This window comes from Mustela nivalis, assembly GCF_964662115.1.
Source record: "Mustela nivalis genome assembly, chromosome: 7".
Lineage (NCBI taxonomy): Eukaryota > Metazoa > Chordata > Mammalia > Carnivora > Mustelidae > Mustela > Mustela nivalis.
The window spans coordinates 134,919,118-134,932,140 of NC_139026.1; positions in this window are offsets into that span (position 1 = coordinate 134,919,118).

The following is a 13,023-nucleotide window of genomic DNA, read 5'->3' on the forward strand; positions in this document are numbered from 1 at the left end:
GGAAAAAAAAAGTCTGTGTTTATTTATATGGGTGAATATTTGTGTGATTTCATTAGTTGCCTAGAGAATAGAGTATCTATTGAAAAAATAATTGTGGAAAGAGAAGAATGGAAAAGAAAACCTTAAAGGATAAATATATTTGGGAATCTGCAATCTTGTGTGTGTGTGACAGAGAGGGAGAGAGAAAGGGAGGGAGGGAGAAAGAGAGGAGGAAGAGCGAGAGAGAAAGAGGAGAGAGAAAGAGGGGAAGAAAGTAAGAGTTAGGATAAGTGACTGCTACCTCTGTTGGTAATATCTATTCAAAAACTATGCATACCTACTAAGGGTGTTTTAGGCTCCACTATCTCTAGCCAAATATCTGTTTCTGCAATAAATGACTTTTTAAAAACCCCGATACCTCTATTATGGCTTGCAATTGATTCTTGGCTCAAGATTTAGTTGGCTTTAGGTTTTTATTGATGAGCTGTGTGTTTTTCCTATTAACATTTCTTTTATGATTTCCATAGCAGTTTAACACCTGGAATATAGTTTTTATTTTGGAGGAAGAAAACTTATTTATTTCATTTTATTAATTTTTTTCAAGGTCTTCTAACATCATGACCTTGATGATTTTCCTCATTGGGTTGTTGATGATAGTTATTATTTGAATGAATTAACTGTCATATGGGCTTAGTCAACCTGAAACTTTATGTGTGTGAGCTTTATTTTGTTGGACCAACATTATAACAGAGGATGAAAAAAAAATGGTACCCTTCTGAATCCCTGAAGGCAGGCTCTGGACCTCTGACATGCCTGTACAAAACATAATCTCTTATTTTGCTTGAAAGCACATGCCAATGCCATTTGCTATGTTTCTATGTTGCTAGATACTGTGTTTCTTATATCCCTGAAGTCAGTTTACCTTCAAGTGCCTCATTGTGTCTGATTCTCCAAAACTGTTTAGGGCACAGATATCACACCAGACTTGAGAAAAATGAACCTTTGGTTGGATTTTTTTTTGTGTCACATTATGGAATTCCTTTTTCTCTCCTACTTTCAAAAAGGTAGTATTTGATAGAACAAATTTCATGATTCCTGCATTTTAAAGATTATCCTTCAACATTCCAGAGTGTGGTGAAGATCTGGAGGGCTTGGCTCGAGTGTCCAGTGAGTGAAGACTTTTGTTATGGCAAAATAATAAGGTGTGGGCTTTTTATTGTGAAGTCTCCCCAGAATGTCAGTGCTATTTTTTTAATTGCTTTTTTTACTTACTAAAAACCTTACAGTGAACCCTCAAGTCTAATACATTTGGTTAAAATAAAGTACATAATTTATAATTCACAGTCAGTTTCCTGTTGATACCCCGAATGTTGATGCTGATCCCAAGCCATTTTGGAAAAGCAAATAAAATTGTAATCACGATTGATAATGTGTAGGGGAATTGCACTTCCTTTACCTAAATTTGCTTTCCAGGTTAATGTATGTTAATATACTTATAAGAATAAACTTTCACTGCCCCCCCCCCAGTTTTGTCATCAACCGCTGTGGCAATTTCCTGCCCTGCCCACCAACGCATGTGGACCCATGCAGAGACATGCGCGTACATGTACACACACACTCTTACTCAGGGATGAGGTCTCACGTTGTCTTGCTGGACTTCTTGGTAATTGCTGTTGGGTCTCTCCCTGACAATCATCACCTCCTAACTTACTTACTTATCTTGTGTGTTTTCTTCTTCAGCTGCTAGAATGTAAATCCAGGGACAGAGATTTCTGTTTATTTTGTTCTTTGCTTTATGGTCTGTGCCCACAAGAACGTCTGCCACAATACAAATAGTCAAAAAAATATTTGTGAAGTCAATGAGCAGATTGCATGCCTTTAACACTAGAAAAGAGATTTATTATTACTGTTGTCAAAAAAGAAAGAAGCGTTGGCAACTACCTCTCATCTACCCTCCCTCTTTTAGTAGGATATTCTCTGAGTCTGTTTTTCTGATCAGGACTGAAATGCCTAACAAGAAATGTGGTTGCAGTGACTCTTCCTGGATTCTGACTCCATTTGCAGTCCTTGTCCTGCCTCTTGAAGAAAATCTGGGCAAAAGGATTCTGTCTCAGGGCATCGTCAGTGCAGCGTAAGGATGATGAAGTCCACAGTTGTTCCGCTGTGATTCAGGTCAGATGCCCTCTGAGAAAATCTTGAACTTTAGAATTCTTAAAACCTTTTTCTTTTTGGAGAAAAGAATATATTCTTTGCAATTATCTAAGCAAAAAGAGAAAATGAAGGCTCACAGTCTCTATTGACGTTAGAAAAATAAGCAGAAAGATCATTTTAAATCTATAATTGCCAGAAATATAAACTCTCCTCTGTATAGCATCAGATAGTAAGTATTTTATTATGTATGTAGTATGTGCGTATATATGTATACATAAATACATGTGTACATACATATAAAACAATAACAGATATAAGTTGTGGACTGAGTATCAAAGTGACAATTTTTTTAAAAGATTTTATTTATTTATTTGACAGAGAGAGAGATCGCAAGTAGGCAGAGAGGCAGGCAGAGAGAGGAGGAAGCAGGCTCCCTGCGGAGCAGAGGGCCCAATGCGGGGCTCGATCCCAGGACCCTGGGATCATGACCCGAGCCGAAGGCAGAGGCCTTAACCCACTGAGCCACCCAGGTGCCCCCAAAGTGACAATTTTAAGTGCTTGTATATTCTTCACAATAAGGATAGACATGTTATAATTTGATCATCTCTCTTTTTAAAAAAAAATTTTATTTATTTCACAGCACAAGTAGGCAGAGAGGCAGGCAGAGAGAGGAGGAAGAAGTAGGCTCCTCGATGAGCAGAGAGCCCAATGAGGGGCTTGATCCCAAGACCCTGGGATCATGACCTGAGCCGAAGGCAGAGGCTTTAACCCAATGAGCCACCCAGGCACCCTATCTCTTTTTTTTTTTTTTTAAGTTACTCTCAGCTGATATTTTTTGTAAAAAATGTTTATTCTTAAGTAACCTCTACAGCCAGCATGGAGCTTGAACTCACAACCTTGAGATGAAGAGTCACAACCCTAAGATCAAGAGTCACATGCTCTACTGAGCCAGCCAGGCACCCCTACAGTTTGATACTTACATGGCCAACAAATTCTTTAACTTTAGATGCTATGAATATATACTTTGATAAACATTGACCAACAAAGCTATACTTAAATCACCTTAAGGATCTTTTTCCATAAAGAAAAAGAAAAAAGTTGGGAGGGGGGAGAGGATGGGAATAGGGGTAAAAGTCATTTTATCTTGTAGATTTGTAGCATAAAAGGATATTACTTATAGTGGTGATGTATTCTTTGGAATTTGAAGGCAAAAATGTTATATGGAAGAACTTTTCTGAACTTTCTGGGAAACTGGCATAGTATGCATTCAGTCTCTTTTGCAACTTCCTTGAAAACCTATTTACTTTGTTAAAGCAAAATCTTTTTGTTGTTATTTTAGAAAGTTTAAGAGCCAATCAAGGGAATTATAAGATCATTTTTTGCATTACATGGCTATTAATTTATTGAGAGAGAATAGGGATGCTCTAGATATATTGAAGTCCCATATAATTAATTTACTTCAAAGCTTACTTCAAGGAGATGAACTAGAGTGAACCCAAACTGTAAACATAGATAGCAAAATGAATGACATAAGTAGGAAAAAAGCGGACTTGTTTCCAGCTCTGACGAGATAATTGAAAGACTGTTCTCTTACTGTAAATAATGGGACAAAATGTGTTGAGCTATTATCTTCAGAAACTGGGCAATAAATATTGGAGGACTATGATCCCTGGAAAAAATTTAAAAAATGAGGTGAACCATAGAACCCCTCTGACCTCCTTAAAGACATCTTCCAGACTGCAGCCCAGAAGGAGATTCTAAGCAAAGCACAGCATTTTCTCCAAGTCAAGGAGACCAAGCAGGGTTTGGGGGCGGGGGCTGGAATGTGTGAAGCTGAGTGCCAGGGAGGAGGGAACTCTGGAGATACAGTGCCTCAGAAATGTACACGGGGTTCCCTTCAGTTTGTCCTCAAATCCCCAGTCACGATGTGGACGATCAACTTCTTTGAAGTCAGACAAAGCTTGGCTAGAGCCTATCACTAAACACTGAGCCGCACATGCATGGGATAAAACTCTGTGAGCTGAGGCAAAACATAACTAGAGAAATAGATGCTAAAAAGTTGCCTGAGCTCATCCAGAGCTGGGGGAGGTTTTGAACAGCCAGAAAGCAGAGTCATCATTCCACCTTTTCCATAGAAACTCCAAAGCATTTTGCCTCATATTATGGCAAAACCAGCCCTGGGACTAAAGACTACTCTAGACTTGCCCTAACAAGGCTTAAAAACAAGTCTTGGAAAATCAGACTGATGCATCCATAACTTCCTGTCAGATCAAAGTCCAACAGTATTTAAAGGAAACAAAGAAATCTAGTACTCAACATACATAGTCGACAAGGCCCAGCACCCAATGCAAAATTACTAGGCATGCAAAGATGGAAAATATGACCCACAACTCTGGTAGAAATCAACAAATAGCCAACAGTAGAGGGGCTTAGTGATGGCTCTCAATGACCATCACCTCCTGATGGTCATGCCCTTTAGTCTTCTTGCACATTGTGTTAGCGTGAGTTGCTATGGCCAGCAGAGTGCATTAGCGGTGCTCCTGTGTGATATTCTAGGCTAGGGCAAGAGGACAGTTGGATCCCTTGTTCTGGAAGAAGCCAGCAGCTACACCATGAGCAGCCCCCGTAATGAGGCTTAGGTGGAGAGGAACTGAGACTTTCCATCCCCATGAGTTAGCCACCTTGAAAATGAATCTTTTACCTGCTCCAGTCAAGCCTTCAGATACGTGCATCCCCAACTGACATCTGACTAAATCTCACGAGAACTGCGAGATAGTACACCCAATCAAAGCCACTCCCCAATTCCTTAACCACAGAAAATATGAAAGACAGTAAATGTGATTACTGGTTCATGCCACTGAGTTTTGGGCTAATTTCTTAGGGAACAATAGAGAGTTAATATAGACATTGGTATTGTCACTCTAATAAAAACCCCCAAATCTAGGAGTGACTTTGGGACTGAGAAAGTAGGGAAAAGATAGAACATCTTAAGGAGACTTTTAATGAAAGGCCAAAGGCCTTGGAGCTACTACTGACAACCTTGTGGCCCTTGAGGAGGCTGCCACGGAGGCGGAAAGGGAGGAGAATATGTTTGTGGAGACTGGTGAAAAGAGAACCCCTGTTACATGGTGGCCAAAAGTTGAGAGGCACGGTCGATGGCCCTGATACTGTGGTATCCTGGGAACTAGAGAAGGCCCTGAGTCAGCTGGATGATTAAACTAAGAATCTTTGGGGACAGGTGCCATCTGGCTTCCTTTTGCAGTTTGTTGCACAACGTAAAGAAGAGGGAGAGAAGTTAAAGGAAAAGGTGTTAAACATGAGGAAACTGCTAGGTTTGAAAGTGCCCCGTCTCTTCAAATAGCAGACAAGGCTAAAATTAAGAAATGAATCTAGGAAAAGATCAAATCCAAAGAACAGTTAGGAAAGCATGGTCTCAAGATGAAACCAGGCATGGAGGGGAGTGACATCATCAAGATGGCAACACAATGGCTCCCAAATGCAGCCCTCCTCCCAAGAACAACAAGTGACTGTCCATAGGCAAGACACCACTTGAAAATCCAGGACGTTGGGGTAGGGTTGAAGCATCCCCCTTCCCCATGGAACACAGAGACTGAAAAGGGATTGCATTAGAAGGGTAAGAGCAGTTACACTCTGATGGCGTCACCCATCCACAGGCCAGCACGGGGATGCGCTGAGAGGCAGCCCTCTTCTTCCCCTCCCCTCATACTGATGGTTTCTCTGGTGAGAAAAATAAAAGAGCCCAAGATGAACATCTAGCTTTCCCGGCATTGTGGGATGTTTCCTGCAGGGCCCACCTGGGTCTTGCCTCACAAGGATCACAGGGGAAATCTGTGAGGTTTGATCCCTGGGGATCAGACTGAGATGGAGGGGTTGGGGTAGAGTTTACAGCAACTCGTGCTCAGACCTTGGCTGACAGCATTCTTTTTGCAGGAGCGAGCAAGTAGGCATGGCAGCCAGTGGCTCTGCCCATCTGCAGAGCTGAGCTGGTGGCCCTGTCTGGCCAGGGAGCAGCTCAGCTGGATTATGTCCACAGTAAATGAGCCATACACACCTGGGAGCCTGTTCAGTCCTTCTGCCTCGGCAGGGAAGTGAGCTCAAAACCCTGCCTAATATTGAGTATAGCCCTCTGTCCTTCCAGAGCAGGAAGCCTAACCAGAGTACCTGGGACACTGCACAGATGATCCTACAGTCCCAATATATAGTATTAACAGCTGCACAGAGAGCCCAGCCAGTGGCTCTTCTGATCTCCAGAGCCAAGCCAGGGGCCTGTTGGGTCAGCAAACTTGGTGGCAAGTTCTGCCTGATTCAGGTACCCATCCAACCAGCCAAACCAGCCTCAGACCCTTTTATGTCACTACACCCAGGCAGGGAAGCAAGTTCAAAGCCTGCATATTGCAGAATAGAGCTCACAGTTGTTCCTAAGCAGGAATCCTAATCAGAGGACCCGAGGAGCTGTGCAGCCCAGCCTACAGGCTCTAACCCAGGATTCAGCTCAGCAGGTTGATGAGAAGGATATGTGGTTGGAGAGAGCCAGAACATTTTAAAATGTTTTAGCCCACTAATTTTACAACCAGGTTTTTGTGGGGTTTTTTTTGTTTGTTTGTTTTAATTCTTCCTGCTCTTCTCCTTCTTTTCTGTGTTTTAAGAGATGTGGTTTGCCATTATCCCAGAAAAATGGAATTAAGAGGTAATTTATCAGAGTTACTGTGTTCAAGTCTTTTTACCTACTGGGGTCATCTTTCTCTTTAAATCTCTAGGTCCAAAAGTCCCAAGGAACAGAGCTGACTCTGTGTTTGGCTTGCGATCAGCCTGTGCTCTGACACCCAGAACACTTTCAGAAACCCTCCTGATGCCAGTCTCCACTTAGATTAGGGCCCCCGAAGATTTGTGACCTAGGTCCGGATGTTTGGCTTCGATCTGGCCCCGACCCCTTCACTATACTTTCTTCTAGAGATGCTCTGACACTTCCATTGAGGATCCCAGCCACTCTGACCCCAGTGCCCACTGATGACTGCTGACAACTCCTTTCGGGTTGACAAGAAGTCCTGGCCCCGGCCCTGCTCTGCTTCTGGCTGCAGTTTGGCTTCTGGTTCCAGACCGGTTCTCAGTTCCAGGCTGGGTCCTGGGTAGTGATCAGACTCCGCTCAGGAACAGCCTTCGAGGGACTGAGGGTTATTTCTGGGAAGGTAAGGATGTCCTCAAACCTGACCGCAGGTGAGACTGCAGCTACTAGACAGAGCGCCCGTCTCCACCCCATCCCACAGTTTTCTGGAGAAATTCTAAGAGAGTCAGTTTGAGCTCCTGCGGCTCGCGCCCAGATCCTGGGATCATCCTACGGTGGGGAGCAACCAGTTTGAGCAAAACTGGTTTGTGGTGTGTCTGTCCTCTCAGAAGCTAAGTTAATAGAAGAAACACTTCTTAAAGGTGCATAAAATGTGTACAGGCTCTACAGGACTCACAATTTAAAGGGGTAATTTGGCTTGTTCACAGACACAAATACACACACCCACCCACATACAAATAAATTCCAACTGGCAGTATTTACCTTCCAGGCGATTATCCAGCAGCATAGTTCTTAGGTAAGGCTTTTGTGAACCTGTACACCTAATTTAGTTATTTTCATTCCCTAATTACAAAAGTAATTGGTACATACATTCTCCTGTAAAATGTTAGAATTACATAAAATTAAAAATGGGTGTTCATCCTAACAAATCATTTTTTATGCATTCGCACATTTCGAAATACCTGTAAGTATATGTTTTTCATAAATGTTATATACTATTTGTGTATGCAAATTTCATTTTTCATAATACATCAAAGGATCTTAACATGTCTGTGCATATGGATATTTTATTCTTTTGAACTGCTCTCTAATCTTCCAGTCTATGAGTGAAACAAAAATTAGTCATAACCCTATTGATCTGTGGGTAGGTAGAGTCTTTTCTGTTATAAGCAGAGACTGTTATAAAGAGCATTGTTGTAAATAATGCTAAGTGAATGAATGTCTTTTATTCAGAACACAAGATCCATATCTGTGAGATAATTTTCTAGAAGTAGATTTACTGGGCCAGAGGATATCCCCTTTCAAATTTCTAGAGCTATTGATAAACCAATATGCTTAGAGTTTATCAATTTACACCCTCAAAGGCAGTGTATGAGGTTTTGTTTTGACATAGCCTATACCAGAATGTCAGTAAATCATTTGATTTGTGTCATTGGTATCTTATTTTGGTTTTATTTTTATATTATTGCTTAGAATCATCATATTTCCTCTTCGGGTGAGCTCTCAACTGTTTTTCTGGTTTACCTTTTGGACTGTTGGGATTTTCTCCTTGATTTATGAGAACCATGCATATATTAAAGAAAGGATCACTTTTACCTGTATTTTGAGTCAAAAGTTCTTCCCTCCACCCACCCACCCCTGCCACCTCTGTTGGTGACCATGGCACATGTTTGTAGGTGAATTAACTAACACTTAGCTTTTATGAGTTCTGGATTTTGTGTCATAATAGACAGACTTTGTCATTGTAATTAACTACTACATAAAAAATTTAAACAACTATCTGGAATTTATTTTAGTGTAGTGTAAGAGGTTAAGAATCAATAACATTGAGTGCTTGCTGTTAAGCAAAAATTGTGCCGTCTTTCCATAATATGGAATGGCAATTGGAACATGGGTGCCCACTCAAGGACTACATATTCTAGTCCCTTTGGCCTACATGTGTAGCCATGTGGCCTGTAATCAAGTACAGAATTTAAGCAGAAGTGATGTGTATCACTATAGGCCAAGACCTTTAAGAAGTTCTCTGTTATGCCATCTAGACTGAGGCAACAGAGGAACCCATTTAAATTGTGGCACTGTAAGTTGGCAGGAATTTGGGTCCCTGAACTACCACGGTCAAGATAGCTACTCACTGACTAGGAAAATCTACTGTGATTGTTACATGAGTGAGAAACATTCCTTTGGGATAAGCCACTAAAATGTTGGGCCATATTATTAAAGCAGCTAGTATGGCTTTACCAATAAAGTATCCCGTGAAGAGATAGCTGTCCCTAACCACTCGTGTCTGAGCACACTTCATTTTATTCAGTGAGTACTCTGCCAACTGTCAGTGGAGGGGAAGTGTTAGTTGCATAGCATTTGTAAAGGATCTGGAAGAGAGGTGATTTATCATGGGTGACTTTCAGAGTTAACCAAATGTTAAAGTGAGAATTCTATTCAGTGCACCTGTGTCATCCACATCACTAGACCAGGAGGAATCTGAAAGTAAAAAGCAGAAGTAAATCAAACAAATCCAGGCTGATTTTTTTTTTTTTTACTTTATAAATTTTTTATTTTTTATAAACATATATTTTTAGTCCCCAGGGGTACAGGTCTGTGAATCACCAGGTTTACACGCCTCACAGCACTCACCAAAGCACACACCCTCCCCAATGTTTCATTTAAAATAAGACATTCAAACTTAATTTAAATTGGGTGGTATACCAGGACAGTAGTGGAAAAGAAGTTTTGGCTGCTGGAGATAGAATTAACAATCACATAGAAAACTTAATAATAACCTATACTAAGCAAAATAGGCTTCGTTTGCAAATATGAATGGGTAATCAAAGATTAGATCTGAGGAATACATGCAGAAGGAACAAGATGAGCTAATAAAATACCTGAAGTCAGTGAACAACAAATATTTGCTGATAAAGCGGACATTGAATTTAAAAATATTCAAGCATGACAGTATGTACTTTTTTCCTCTTAACTGTCCAACATCAGCCAGATTTTACAAATGTTTGACTCTTTGAAAAACTACTTTGAAAATCAATCTACTGCCCTACAATGGTATTGGACTGGTTTGTGAATGAGTCCTCTATTTGTTCTTGTTGCAATTTGTTCAAAATCAGTTGTGATCTTTAATCAAGTGTTCAATGAAGGCAAGGCCAAAGAAACATAAAACTTTGAAGCCTTTAGAAAATTGGAATTATTGAAAACAAAGTGTGTGAGTAGGAAGCCATTGAATTCATCACTACAAAAGCCAGGAAGGAAATGAACAAATCAAACAAGGAGAGCTCAAACAATGTATCTAATTTAATTTTTCAATTTTATAATTGTGTTTTCTAATTTCTTAACTTGGGAGAAGAATTTTTTGATGAGCTTCCATTTGGGGGATAAATTTGTGAATGGAATGAAATTGGAAAGACCTATTATTTTGCAACATCTCCAATTGTTGGCCAAATATTGAAGATAATCAGAGATAGTGAGAATTTATTTGATGAATTTTGTGTTATAAAATATTTGTCCAAGAATGACAATCTCAATGAAATAAAGAGTCAGTAGATGAACATATATTGACTGAATTATTTAAATATTTCCATACACAAAAGCATTATTAATAACCTTCACAGAGTAGACTATTCTTGAGCTTACCAGGAATCTCACCATATGTAGAAAGACTGTTTTTTTTTCAATAAAATATGGGCTAAAGAGAAGAGTCTATTGAAGGTATCAACAAATTCAAATTTATTAATGACAAAATGCAAACTTGGAGAATATTACGATATTATGCACCAACTAAAAATAACAAACATATTTGTAATTAGAGTCCCAGAAAGAGAGGATAGAGACAATGTTGCAGAAAAATATTTCAAGAAATAAAGGCTAAAATATTTCTAAATATGATAGAAAATATCAAGCTACAGGTCCTAAAAGCTCAAGATACCCAAAGAAAGTTGAATAGAAAAAAACACCACACCACCACATCATAGTCAAATTGCTGAAAACAAGTAACAAAGAAAAATATTAAAAGCAGATAGTGGGGGAAAAAAGACATATTCCATAGAGAAGAATGGTATAACAATGGAAATTGGATTCTAGTCAAGTAGACAGTGCAATGACATTTTTAAAGTGCTGAAAAAACCCTCTCAACCCAGAGTTCTAAATCCAGTTAAAATATTCTTAAAAAAAAAAAAAAAAAACGAAGAGAAAGCAAAGGCATGTTCATTTGGTCCATGATCAAAGAAGAAATCACAAAAGAAATGGGAACTTATTTTGAAAGGAATGTTAAGGAATACCCATTGTATAAAAATTTGTGGATACAGTTAAAACACTAGTAAGAAGGATATTTATAGCATTAAATGCTTTCTTAGAAGAATAAAGGTTTAAAATCAAGCTACTACCTTAAAGAGCTGGAAAATGAAGAGAAAATTAAACTCAAAGAAGAAAATGAGAAGGAGCAAAGAGTAGAAGGCAGTGAAGCAAGCAGCAAATAGAGAAATAAAAGGAGAAATCAATAAAGTCAACAGTTGGTTCTTAGAAAAATTTAATAAAATTGATAATTCCTTGATCAAGAAATAAAAGGGATATAATACAAAGTACCAATATCAAGAATTGCACAGGAGTCATTGCTAGAGACATTAAAATGATAATAAGAAAATTATCCATTGTCCATTTAGCTAAAAGGGATAATTAAAACATACCAAAATGATCCGAGAAGAAAACATCTGAATGTCCTTATATTTGTTAAAGAAAGTGAATTTTAAATTAAAAAATCTTTCCAGAAAATCTCTATGCCCAGTTGACTTCATTGGTGAATTCTACCTAAACATTTAAGTAAGAAATTGTATCCACCATATATAATATATTTCAGAAAATAGAAGAGGAATATTTACCAGCTCATTTCCTGAGGGAAGCATAACCCTGCTATCAAAACCTGAAGAGCGCATTATGAGAAAAGGGAAATGCAGACCAATATCCCTCATGATCACAGGAGCTAATATCATTGGAAAAATGACAAAACAAAGACAATAATATATGGTAACACTAATATGCCATGACCTAATGTGAGTCATCTTAGGAATGCAAGGTTGATGAATACACTAAAAACATCATTCAACATAAATTGTCACGTTCATAGATTAAAATATAAAAAAATGATAATAAATGGACAAAAATTATTTGACAGAATTCAATATGCATCCATGGTAAAACATCTCAGCACTCTAGGAGGAAAAGGGGACTTCCCCAAACTGATAGAAACAGCTATGACATATCTCCAGGTAATCATATTTAGTGATGAAATACTGAACATTTCAGAGTTGGGAACAAGGCAATGAGATCTGCCTTAGTGTGTTTTCCCACATTTCACTGGATGTTTTAAGCCAGTGCAATAATTCAAGTAAGAGAGAAAGATTATATGGGAAGAAATAAAATGGCCTTTATGTGTCCTTTTACATAATTGCACAGATAAAAACTGCTAAAGAAACTACAAGGATCAACGAGAACTATAAATGAACCTACCAAGATTACACAATATAACTTAGGTATACCCAAATCAATTGTATTTTTATATAGTAGTAAAAACAAAATGGAAAAGGAATTTAAATTTATTTACAAGCCATAAAGATAAAATACTTGGAAGTAAATCTACCTAAATCTATAAGGTAATCCTGAGGAAAATTAAAGAAGACACAGATAAATGGAGAGATAAAGCATGTTCATAGATTAGAAGATTCCAAATGGCTAAGATACCTATTTTCCCCAAATCAAAGTGTAGATTCACTATAATTGAGTCACGAACCCAGAAAGCTTTCTGAGAAATTGACAAGTGATTCTAAATCTAAATGCTAAGAACCAAGAATAGCCAAAATAATTTGGAAAAGAAAAAATGTTTGACACATTATACAACCTAATTTCACGATTTAAAAAAAGGTTCAATAATCAAGGCACTGTGGTATTGGCTTTAGGATAGACAAACAGATCAATGCACAGAAATAGAGCCATACATAAATTGTCAGCTGATTCTTTGACAGAGGTGCCAAATTAATCCTATGCTGAAAATATAGTCTTTTTACTAATGATGCTGGAAAACTGGATGATAACTA